The following is a 12,346-nucleotide window of genomic DNA, read 5'->3' on the forward strand; positions in this document are numbered from 1 at the left end:
TCCAAATTAAATCCCGTTCCAAATTAAATCCCCCTCCAAATTAAATCCCCCTCCAAATTAAATCCTCCTCCAAATTAAATCCCCCTCCAAATTAAATCCCCCTCCAAATTAAATCCTCCTCCAAATTAAATCCTCCTCCAAATTAAATCCTCCTCCAAATTAAATCCTCCCTCGAAATTAAATCCTCCTCCAAATTAAATCCCGTTCCAAATTAAATCCCCCTCCAAATTAAATCCTCCTCCAAATTAAATCCCCCTCCAAATTAAATCCTCCTCCAAATTAAATCCTCCTCCAAATTAAATCCTCCTCCAAATTAAATCCCCCTCCAAATTAAATCCTCCTCCAAATTAAATCCCCCTCCAAATTAAATCCTCCTCCAAATTAAATCCCCCTCCAAATTAAATCCTCCTCCAAATTAAATCCCCCTCCAAATTAAATCCTCCTCCAAATTAAATCCTCCTCCAAATTAAATCCCGTTCCAAATTAAATCCTCCTCCAAATTAAATCCCCCTCCAAATTAAATCCTCCTCCAAATTAAATCCCCCTCCAAATTAAATCCCCCTCCAAATTAAATCCTCCTCCAAATTAAATCCTCCTCCAAATTAAATCCTCCTCCAAATTAAATCCCCCTCCAAATTAAATCCCCCTCCAAATTAAATCCCGTTCCAAATTAAATCCCGTTCCAAATTAAATCCCCCTCCAAGTTAAATCCTCCTCCAAATTAAATCCTCCTCCAAATTAAATCCCCCTCCAAATTAAATCCCGTTCCAAATTAAATCCCCCTCCAAATTAAATCCCGTTCCAAATTAAATCCCCCTCCAAATTAAATCCCCCTCCAAATTAAATCCTGTTCCAAATTAAATCCCGTTCCAAATTAAATCCCCCTCCAAATTAAATCCCGTTCCAAATTAAATCCCCCTCCAAATTAAATCCCCCTCCAAATTAAATCCCGTTCCAAATTAAATCCCGTTCCAAATTAAATCCTCCTCCAAATTAAATCCTCCTCCAAATTAAATCCCCCTCCAAATTAAATCCCGTTCCAAATTAAATCCCGTTCCAAATTAAATCCCCCTCCAAATTAAATCCCGTTCCAAATTAAATCCCCCTCCAAATTAAATCCCGTTCCAAATTAAATCCCGTTCCAAATTAAATCCCCCTCCAAATTAAATCCTCCTCCAAATTAAATCCCCCTCCAAATTAAATCCTCCTCCAAATTAAATCCCGTTCCAAATTAAATCCCCCTCCAAATTAAATCCCCCTCCAAATTAAATCCCGTTCCAAATTAAATCCCCCTCCAAATTAAATCCTCCTCCAAATTAAATCCCCCTCCAAATTAAATCCCGTTCCAAATTAAATCCCCCTCCAAATTAAATCCCCCTCCAAATTAAATCCCCCTCCAAATTAAATCCCCCTCCAAATTAAATCCTCCTCCAAATTAAATCCTCCTCCAAATTAAATCCCCCTCCAAATTAAATCCTCCTCCAAATTAAATCCCGTTCCAAATTAAATCCCGTTCCAATTTAAATCCCGTTCCAAATTAAATCCCCCTCCAAATTAAATCCCCCTCCAAATTAAATCCTCCTCCAAATTAAATCCCCCTCCAAATTAAATCCTCCCCTCCAAATTAAATCCTCCTCCAAATTAAATCCTCCTCCAAATTAAATCCCCCTCCAAATTAAATCCTCCCCTCCAAATTAAATCCCCCTCCAAATTAAATCCTCCTCCAAATTAAATCCTCCTCCAAATTAAATCCCGTTCCAAATTAAATCCTCCTCCAAATTAAATCCTCCTCCAAATTAAATCCCCCTCCAAATTAAATCCTCCTCCAAATTAAATCCTCCTCCAAATTAAATCCCGTTCCAAATTAAATCCTCCTCCAAATTAAATCCTCCTCCAAATTAAATCCCCCTCCAAATTAAATCCCCCTCCAAATTAAATCCCCCTCCAAATTAAATCCTCCTCCAAATTAAATCCTCCTCCAAATTAAATCCCCCTCCAAATTAAATCCCCCTCGAAATTAAATCCTCCTCCAAATTAAATCCCCCTCCAAATTAAATCCCCCTCCAAATTAAATCCTCCCTCCAAATTAAATCCCCCTCCAAATTAAATCCTCCTCCAAATTAAATCCCCCTCCAAATTAAATCCCGTTCCAAATTAAATCCCCCTCCAAATTAAATCCCGTTCCAAATTAAATCCCGTTCCAAATTAAATCCCCCTCCAAATTAAATCCCCCTCCAAATTAAATCCTCCTCCAAATTAAATCCCCCTCCAAATTAAATCCCGTTCCAAATTAAATCCCCCTCCAAATTAAATCCCGTTCCAAATTAAATCCCCCTCCAAATTAAATCCCGTTCCAAATTAAATCCTCCTCCAAATTAAATCCTCCCTCCAAATTAAATCCCCCTCCAAATTAAATCCCCCTCCAAATTAAATCCCGTTCCAAATTAAATCCCCCTCCAAATTAAATCCCGTTCCAAATTAAATCCCCCTCCAAATTAAATCCTCCTCCAAATTAAATCCCCCTCCAAATTAAATCCCCCTCCAAATTAAATCCTCCTCCAAATTAAATCCCCCCTCCAAATTAAATCCCCCTCCAAATTAAATCCTCCTCCAAATTAAATCCCGTTCCAAATTAAATCCCCCTCCAAATTAAATCCCGTTCCAAATTAAATCCCCCTCCAAATTAAATCCCGTTCCAAATTAAATCCTCCTCCAAATTAAATCCCGTTCCAAATTAAATCCCCCTCCAAATTAAATCCCCCTCCAAATTAAATCCCGTTCCAAATTAAATCCCCCTCCAAATTAAATCCCGTTCCAAATTAAATCCTCCTCCAAATTAAATCCCCCTCCAAATTAAATCCCCCTCCAAATTAAATCCTCCTCCAAATTAAATCCCGTTCCAAATTAAATCCCCCTCCAAATTAAATCCCGTTCCAAATTAAATCCTCCTCCAAATTAAATCCCGTTCCAAATTAAATCCCCCTCCAAATTAAATCCCGTTCCAAATTAAATCCCCCTCCAAATTAAATCCCCCTCCAAATTAAATCCCGTTCCAAATTAAATCCTCCTCCAAATTAAATCCTCCTCCAAATTAAATCCTCCTCCAAATTAAATCCTCCTCCAAATTAAATCCCGTTCCAAATTAAATCCTCCTCCAAATTAAATCCCCCTCCAAATTAAATCCCGTTCCAAATTAAATCCTCCTCCAAATTAAATCCCCCTCCAAATTAAATCCCGTTCCAAATTAAATCCCCCTCCAAATTAAATCCCCCTCCAAATTAAATCCTCCTCCAAATTAAATCCTCCTCCAAATTAAATCCCCCTCCAAATTAAATCCCGTTCCAAATTAAATCCCCCTCCAAATTAAATCCCCCTCCAAATTAAATCCTCCTCCAAATTAAATCCCCCTCCAAATTAAATCCCCCTCCAAATTAAATCCTCCTCCAAATTAAATCCTCCTCCAAATTAAATCCTCCTCCAAATTAAATCCTCCCTCCAAATTAAATCCTCCTCCAAATTAAATCCCGTTCCAAATTAAATCCCCCTCCAAATTAAATCCCCCTCCAAATTAAATCCTCCTCCAAATTAAATCCCCCTCCAAATTAAATCCCCCTCCAAATTAAATCCTCCTCCAAATTAAATCCTCCTCCAAATTAAATCCTCCTCCAAATTAAATCCTCCCTCGAAATTAAATCCTCCTCCAAATTAAATCCCGTTCCAAATTAAATCCCCCTCCAAATTAAATCCTCCTCCAAATTAAATCCCCCTCCAAATTAAATCCTCCTCCAAATTAAATCCTCCTCCAAATTAAATCCTCCTCCAAATTAAATCCCCCTCCAAATTAAATCCTCCTCCAAATTAAATCCCCCTCCAAATTAAATCCCCCTCCAAATTAAATCCTCCTCCAAATTAAATCCCCCTCCAAATTAAATCCTCCTCCAAATTAAATCCCCCTCCAAATTAAATCCTCCTCCAAATTAAATCCTCCTCCAAATTAAATCCCGTTCCAAATTAAATCCCGTTCCAAATTAAATCCTCCTCCAAATTAAATCCCCCTCCAAATTAAATCCTCCTCCAAATTAAATCCCCCTCCAAATTAAATCCCCCTCCAAATTAAATCCTCCTCCAAATTAAATCCTCCTCCAAATTAAATCCTCCTCCAAATTAAATCCCCCTCCAAATTAAATCCCCCTCCAAATTAAATCCCGTTCAAAATTAAATCCCGTTCCAAATTAAATCCCCCTCCAAGTTAAATCCTCCTCCAAATTAAATCCTCCTCCAAATTAAATCCCCCTCCAAATTAAATCCCGTTCCAAATTAAATCCCCCTCCAAATTAAATCCCGTTCCAAATTAAATCCCCCTCCAAATTAAATCCCCCTCCAAATTAAATCCTGTTCCAAATTAAATCCCGTTCCAAATTAAATCCCCCTCCAAATTAAATCCCGTTCCAAATTAAATCCCCCTCCAAATTAAATCCCCCTCCAAATTAAATCCCGTTCCAAATTAAATCCCGTTCCAAATTAAATCCTCCTCCAAATTAAATCCTCCTCCAAATTAAATCCCCCTCCAAATTAAATCCCGTTCCAAATTAAATCCCCCTCCAAATTAAATCCTCCTCCAAATTAAATCCCGTTCCAAATTAAATCCCGTTCCAAATTAAATCCCGTTCCAAATTAAATCCCCCTCCAAATTAAATCCCGTTCCAAATTAAATCCCCCTCCAAATTAAATCCCGTTCCAAATTAAATCCCGTTCCAAATTAAATCCCCCTCCAAATTAAATCCTCCTCCAAATTAAATCCCCCTCCAAATTAAATCCTCCTCCAAATTAAATCCCGTTCCAAATTAAATCCCCCTCCAAATTAAATCCCCCTCCAAATTAAATCCCGTTCCAAATTAAATCCCCCTCCAAATTAAATCCTCCTCCAAATTAAATCCCCCTCCAAATTAAATCCCGTTCCAAATTAAATCCCCCTCCAAATTAAATCCCCCTCCAAATTAAATCCCCCTCCAAATTAAATCCCCCTCCAAATTAAATCCTCCTCCAAATTAAATCCTCCTCCAAATTAAATCCCCCTCCAAATTAAATCCCGTTCCAAATTAAATCCCGTTCCAAATTAAATCCCCCTCCAAATTAAATCCCCCTCCAAATTAAATCCTCCTCCAAATTAAATCCCCCTCCAAATTAAATCCTCCCCTCCAAATTAAATCCTCCTCCAAATTAAATCCTCCTCCAAATTAAATCCCCCTCCAAATTAAATCCTCCCCTCCAAATTAAATCCCCCTCCAAATTAAATCCTCCTCCAAATTAAATCCTCCTCCAAATTAAATCCCGTTCCAAATTAAATCCTCCTCCAAATTAAATCCTCCTCCAAATTAAATCCCCCTCCAAATTAAATCCTCCTCCAAATTAAATCCTCCTCCAAATGAAATCCCGTTCCAAATTAAATCCTCCTCCAAATTAAATCCTCCTCCAAATTAAATCCCCCTCCAAATTAAATCCCCCTCCAAATTAAATCCCCCTCCAAATTAAATCCTCCTCCAAATTAAATCCTCCTCCAAATTAAATCCCCCTCCAAATTAAATCCCCCTCGAAATTAAATCCTCCTCCAAATTAAATCCCCCTCCAAATTAAATCCCCCTCCAAATTAAATCCTCCCTCCAAATTAAATCCCCCTCCTAATTAAATCCTCCTCCAAATTAAATCCTCCTCCAAATTAAATCCCGTTCCAAATTAAATCCCCCTCCAAATTAAATCCTCCTCCAAATTAAATCCTCCTCCAAATTAAATCCCGTTCCAAATTAAATCCCGTTCCAAATTAAATCCCCCTCCAAATTAAATCCCCCTCCAAATTAAATCCCCCTCCAAATTAAATCCTCCTCCAAATTAAATCCTCCTCCAAATTAAATCCCCCTCCAAATTAAATCCTCCTCCAAATTAAATCCCCCTCCAAATTAAATCCTCCTCCAAATTAAATCCCGTTCCAAATTAAATCCCGTTCCAAATTAAATCCCCCTCCAAATTAAATCCCGTTCCAAATTAAATCCCGTTCCAAATTAAATCCCCCTCCAAATTAAATCCCCCTCCAAATTAAATCCTCCTCCAAATTAAATCCCCCTCCAAATTAAATCCTCCCCTCCAAATTAAATCCTCCTCCAAATTAAATCCTCCTCCAAATTAAATCCCCCTCCAAATTAAATCCTCCCCTCCAAATTAAATCCCCCTCCAAATTAAATCCTCCTCCAAATTAAATCCTCCTCCAAATTAAATCCCGTTCCAAATTAAATCCTCCTCCAAATTAAATCCTCCTCCAAATTAAATCCCCCTCCAAATTAAATCCTCCTCCAAATTAAATCCTCCGCCAAATGAAATCCCGTTCCAAATTAAATCCTCCTCCAAATTAAATCCTCCTCCAAATTAAATCCCCCTCCAAATTAAATCCCCCTCCAAATTAAATCCCCCTCCAAATTAAATCCTCCTCCAAATTAAATCCTCCTCCAAATTAAATCCCCCTCCAAATTAAATCCCCCTCGAAATTAAATCCTCCTCCAAATTAAATCCCCCTCCAAATTAAATCCCCCTCCAAATTAAATCCTCCTCCAAATTAAATCCTCCTCCAAATTAAATCCCGTTCCAAATTAAATCCCGTTCCAAATTAAATCCCCCTCCAAATTAAATCCCCCTCCAAATTAAATCCCCCTCCAAATTAAATCCTCCTCCAAATTAAATCCTCCTCCAAATTAAATCCCCCTCCAAATTAAATCCTCCTCCAAATTAAATCCCCCTCCAAATTAAATCCTCCTCCAAATTAAATCCCGTTCCAAATTAAATCCCGTTCCAAATTAAATCCCCCTCCAAATTAAATCCCGTTCCAAATTAAATCCTCCTCCAAATTAAATCCCCCTCCAAATTAAATCCCGTTCCAAATTAAATCCCCCTCGAAATTAAATCCTCCTCCAAATTAAATCCCCCTCCAAATTAAATCCCCCTCCAAATTAAATCCTCCCTCCAAATTAAATCCCCCTCCAAATTAAATCCTCCCTCCAAATTAAATCCCCCTCCAAATTAAATCCCGTTCCAAATTAAATCCCCCTCGAAATTAAATCCTCCTCCAAATTAAATCCCCCTCCAAATTAAATCCCCCTCCAAATTAAATCCCCCTCCAAATTAAATCCCGTTCCAAATTAAATCCCCCTCGAAATTAAATCCTCCTCCAAATTAAATCCCCCTCCAAATTAAATCCCCCTCCAAATTAAATCCTCCCTCCAAATTAAATCCCCCTCCAAATTAAATCCTCCCTCCAAATTAAATCCCCCTCCAAATTAAATCCCGTTCCAAATTAAATCCCCCTCGAAATTAAATCCCGTTCCAAATTAAATCCCCCTCGAAATTAAATCCTCCTCCAAATTAAATCCCGTTCCAAATTAAATCCCGTTCCAAATTAAATCCCCCTCGAAATTAAATCCCGTTCCAAATTAAATCCCGTTCCAAATTAAATCCCGTTCCAAATTAAATCCCGTTCCAAATTAAATCCCCCTCCAAATTAAATCCCCCTCGAAATTAAATCCTCCTCCAAATTAAATCCTCCTCTAAATTAAATCCCGTTCCAAATTAAATCCCGTTCCAAATTAAATCCCCCTCCAAATTAAATCCCGTTCCAAATTAAATCCCGTTCCAAATTAAATCCCGTTCCAAATTAAATCCCCCACCAAATTAAATCCCGTTCCAAATTAAATCCCGTTCCAAATTAAATCCCCCTCCAAATTAAATCCCGTTCCAAATTAAATCCCGTTCCAAATTAAATCCCCCTCCAAATTAAATCCCGTTCCAAATTAAATCCCCCTCCAAATTAAATCCCCCTCCAAATTAAATCCCGTTCCAAATTAAATCCCGTTCCAAATTAAATCCCGTTCCAAATTAAATCCCCCTCCAAATTAAATCCCGTTCCAAATTAAATCCCGTTCCAAATTAAATCCCCCTCCAAATTAAATCCCGTTCCAAATTAAATCCCCCTCCAAATTAAATCCCCCTCCAAATTAAATCCCGTTCCAAATTAAATCCCGTTCCAAATTAAATCCCCCTCCAAATTAAATCCCGTTCCAAATTAAATCCCGTTCCAAATTAAATCCCGTTCCAAATTAAATCCCCCTCCAAATTAAATCCCGTTCCAAATTAAATCCCGTTCCAAATTAAATCCCGTTCCAAATTAAATCCCGTTCCAAATTAAATCCCGTTCCAAATTAAATCCCCCTCGAAATTAAATCCTCCTCCAAATTAAATCCTCCTCCAAATTAAATCCCGTTCCAAATTAAATCCCGTTCCAAATTAAATCCCCCTCCAAATTAAATCCCCCTCGAAATTAAATCCTCCTCCAAATTAAATCCCGTTCCAAATTAAATCCCGTTCCAAATTAAATCCCGTTCCAAATTAAATCCCGTTCCAAATTAAATCCCCCTCCAAATTAAATCCCCCTCGAAATTAAATCCTCCTCCAAATTAAATCCTCCTCCAAATTAAATCCCGTTCCAAATTAAATCCCCCTCCAAATTAAATCCTCCTCCAAATTAAATCCCCCTCCAAATTAAATCTCCCTCCAAATTAAATCCTCCTCCAAATTAAATCCTCCTCCAAATTAAATCCCGTTCCAAATTAAATCCCCCTCCAAATTAAATCCTCCTCCAAATTAAATCCCCCTCCAAATTAAATCCCCCTCCAAATTAAATCCCGTTCCAAATTAAATCCCCCTCCAAATTAAATCCTCCTCCAAATTAAATCCTCCTCCAAATTAAATCCTCCTCCAAATTAAATCCCCCTCCAAATTAAATCCTCCTCCAAATTAAATCCCGTTCCAAATTAAATCCCCCTCCAAATTAAATCCCCCTCGAAATTAAATCCCCCTCCAAATTAAATCCTCCTCCAAATTAAATCCCCCTCCAAATTAAATCCCCCTCCAAATTAAATCCCCCTCCAAATTAAATCCCCCCTCCAAATTAAATCCTCCTCCAAATTAAATCCCCCTCCAAATTAAATCCCCCCTCCAAATTAAATCCTCCTCCAAATTAAATCCCCCTCCAAATTAAATCCCCCTCCAAATTAAATCCCCCTCCAAATTAAATCCCGTTCCAAATTAAATCCCCCTCCAAATTAAATCCTCCTCCAAATTAAATCCCCCTCCAAATTAAATCCCCCTCCAAATTAAATCCCCCTCCAAATTAAATCCCGTTCCAAATTAAATCCTCCTCCAAATTAAATCCTCCTCCAAATTAAATCCCGTTCCAAATTAAATCCCCCTCCAAATTAAATCCCCCTCCAAATTAAATCCCCCTCCAAATTAAATCCTCCTCCAAATTAAATCCCCCTCCAAATTAAATCCTCCTCCAAATTAAATCCCGTTCCAAATTAAATCCCGTTCCAAATTAAATCCCCCTCCAAATTAAATCCTCCTCCAAATTAAATCCTCCTCCAAATTAAATCCCGTTCCAAATTAAATCCTCCTCCAAATTAAATCCCCCTCCAAATTAAATCCCGTTCCAAATTAAATCCTCCTCCAAATTAAATCCTCCTCCAAATTAAATCCTCCTCCAAATTAAATCCCCCTCCAAATTAAATCCCCCTCCAAATTAAATCCCCCTCCAAATTAAATCCGCCTCCAAATTAAATCCTCCTCCAAATTAAATCCCCCTCCAAATTAAATCCCCCTCCAAATTAAATCCTCCTCCAAATTAAATCCCCCTCCAAATTAAATCCCCCTCCAAATTAAATCCTCCTCCAAATTAAATCCCCCCTCCAAATTAAATCCCGTTCCAAATTAAATCCTCCTCCAAATTAAATCCCCCTCCAAATTAAATCCCCCTCCAAATTAAATCCCCCTCCAAATTAAATCCTCCTCCAAATTAAATCCCGTTCCAAATTAAATCCTCCTCCAAATTAAATCCTCCTCCAAATTAAATCCCCCTCCAAATTAAATCCTCCTCCAAATTAAATCCCGTTCCAAATTAAATCCTCCTCCAAATTAAATCCTCCTCCAAATTAAATCCCCCTCCAAATTAAATCCCCCTCCAAATTAAATCCTCCTCCAAATTAAATCCCCCTCCAAATTAAATCCCCCTCCAAATTAAATCCCCCTCCAAATTAAATCCCGTTCCAAATTAAATCCTCCTCCAAATTAAATCCCGTTCCAAATTAAATCCCCCTCCAAATTAAATCCCCCTCCAAATTAAATCCCGTTCCAAATTAAATCCTCCTCCAAATTAAATCCCCCTCCAAATTAAATCCCGTTCCAAATTAAATCCCGTTCCAAATTAAATCCCGTTCCAAATTAAATCCTCCTCCAAATTAAATCCCCCTCCAAATTAAATCCCGTTCCAAATTAAATCCTCCTCCAAATTAAATCCCGTTCCAAATTAAATCCCCCTCCAAATTAAATCCCCCTCCAAATTAAATCCCGTTCCAAATTAAATCCCGTTCCAAATTAAATCCCCCTCCAAATTAAATCCCGTTCCAAATTAAATCCCCCTCCAAATTAAATCCCGTTCCAAATTAAATCCCCCTCCAAATTAAATCCCGTTCCAAATTAAATCCCGTTCCAAATTAAATCCCGTTCCAAATTAAATCCTCCTCCAAATTAAATCCTCCTCCAAATTAAATCCTCCTCCAAATTAAATCCTCCTCCAAATTAAATCCCCCTCCAAATTAAATCCCCCTCCAAATTAAATCCCCCTCCAAATTAAATCCCGTTCCAAATTAAATCCTCCTCCAAATTAAATCCCCCTCCAAATTAAATCCTCCTCCAAATTAATTCCCCCTCCAAATTAAATCCCCCTCCAAATTAAATCCCCCTCCAAATTAAATCCCCCTCCAAATTAAATCCCCCTCCAAATTAAATCCCGTTCCAAATTAAATCCTCCTCCAAATTAAATCCCCCTCCAAATTAAATCCCCCTCCAAATTAAATCCTCCTCCAAATTAAATCCCCCTCCAAATTAAATCCCCCTCCAAATTAAATCCTCCTCCAAATTAAATCCCCCCTCCAAATTAAATCCCGTTCCAAATTAAATCCTCCTCCAAATTAAATCCCCCTCCAAATTAAATCCCCCTCCAAATTAAATCCCCCTCCAAATTAAATCCTCCTCCAAATTAAATCCCGTTCCAAATTAAATCCTCCTCCAAATTAAATCCTCCTCCAAATTAAATCCTCCTCCAAATTAAATCCCCCTCCAAATTAAATCCTCCTCCAAATTAAATCCCGTTCCAAATTAAATCCTCCTCCAAATTAAATCCTCCTCCAAATTAAATCCTCCTCCAAATTAAATCCCGTTCCAAATTAAATCCCCCTCCAAATTAAATCCCGTTCCAAATTAAATCCCGTTCCAAATTAAATCCCCCTCCAAATTAAATCCTCCTCCAAATTAAATCCTCCTCCAAATTAAATCCCGTTCCAAATTAAATCCCGTTCCAAATTAAATCCTCCTCCAAATTAAATCCCGTTCCAAATTAAATCCTCCTCCAAATTAAATCCCGTTCCAAATTAAATCCCCCTCCAAATTAAATCCTCCTCCAAATTAAATCCCGTTCCAAATTAAATCCTCCTCCAAATTAAATCCCGTTCCAAATTAAATCCTCCTCCAAATTAAATCCCCCTCCAAATTAAATCCTCCTCCAAATTAAATCCCCCTCCAAATTAAATCCCCCTCCAAATTAAATCCCCCTCCAAATTAAATCCCCCTCCAAATTAAATCCGCCTCCAAATTAAATCCTCCTCCAAATTAAATCCCCCTCCAAATTAAATCCCCCTCCAAATTAAATCCTCCTCCAAATTAAATCCCCCTCCAAATTAAATCCCCCTCCAAATTAAATCCTCCTCCAAATTAAATCCCCCCTCCAAATTAAATCCCGTTCCAAATTAAATCCTCCTCCAAATTAAATCCCCCTCCAAATTAAATCCCCCTCCAAATTAAATCCCCCTCCAAATTAAATCCTCCTCCAAATTAAATCCCGTTCCAAATTAAATCCCCCTCCAAATTAAATCCTCCTCCAAATTAAGTCCCGTTCCAAATTAAATCCTCCTCCAAATTAAATCCTCCTCCAAATTAAATCCCCCTCCAAATTAAATCCCCCTCCAAATTAAATCCTCCTCCAAATTAAATCCCCCTCCAAATTAAATCCCCCTCCAAATTAAATCCCCCTCCAAATTAAATCCCGTTCCAAATTAAATCCTCCTCCAAATTAAATCCCCCTCCAAATTAAATCCCCCTCCAAATTAAATCCCGTTCCAAATTAAATCCCGTTCCAAATTAAATCCCCCTCCAAATTAAATCCCCCTCCAAATTAAATCCCCCTCCAAATTAA

This window comes from Carcharodon carcharias, chromosome 4 (assembly GCF_017639515.1).
Source record: "Carcharodon carcharias isolate sCarCar2 chromosome 4, sCarCar2.pri, whole genome shotgun sequence".
Lineage (NCBI taxonomy): Eukaryota > Metazoa > Chordata > Chondrichthyes > Lamniformes > Lamnidae > Carcharodon > Carcharodon carcharias.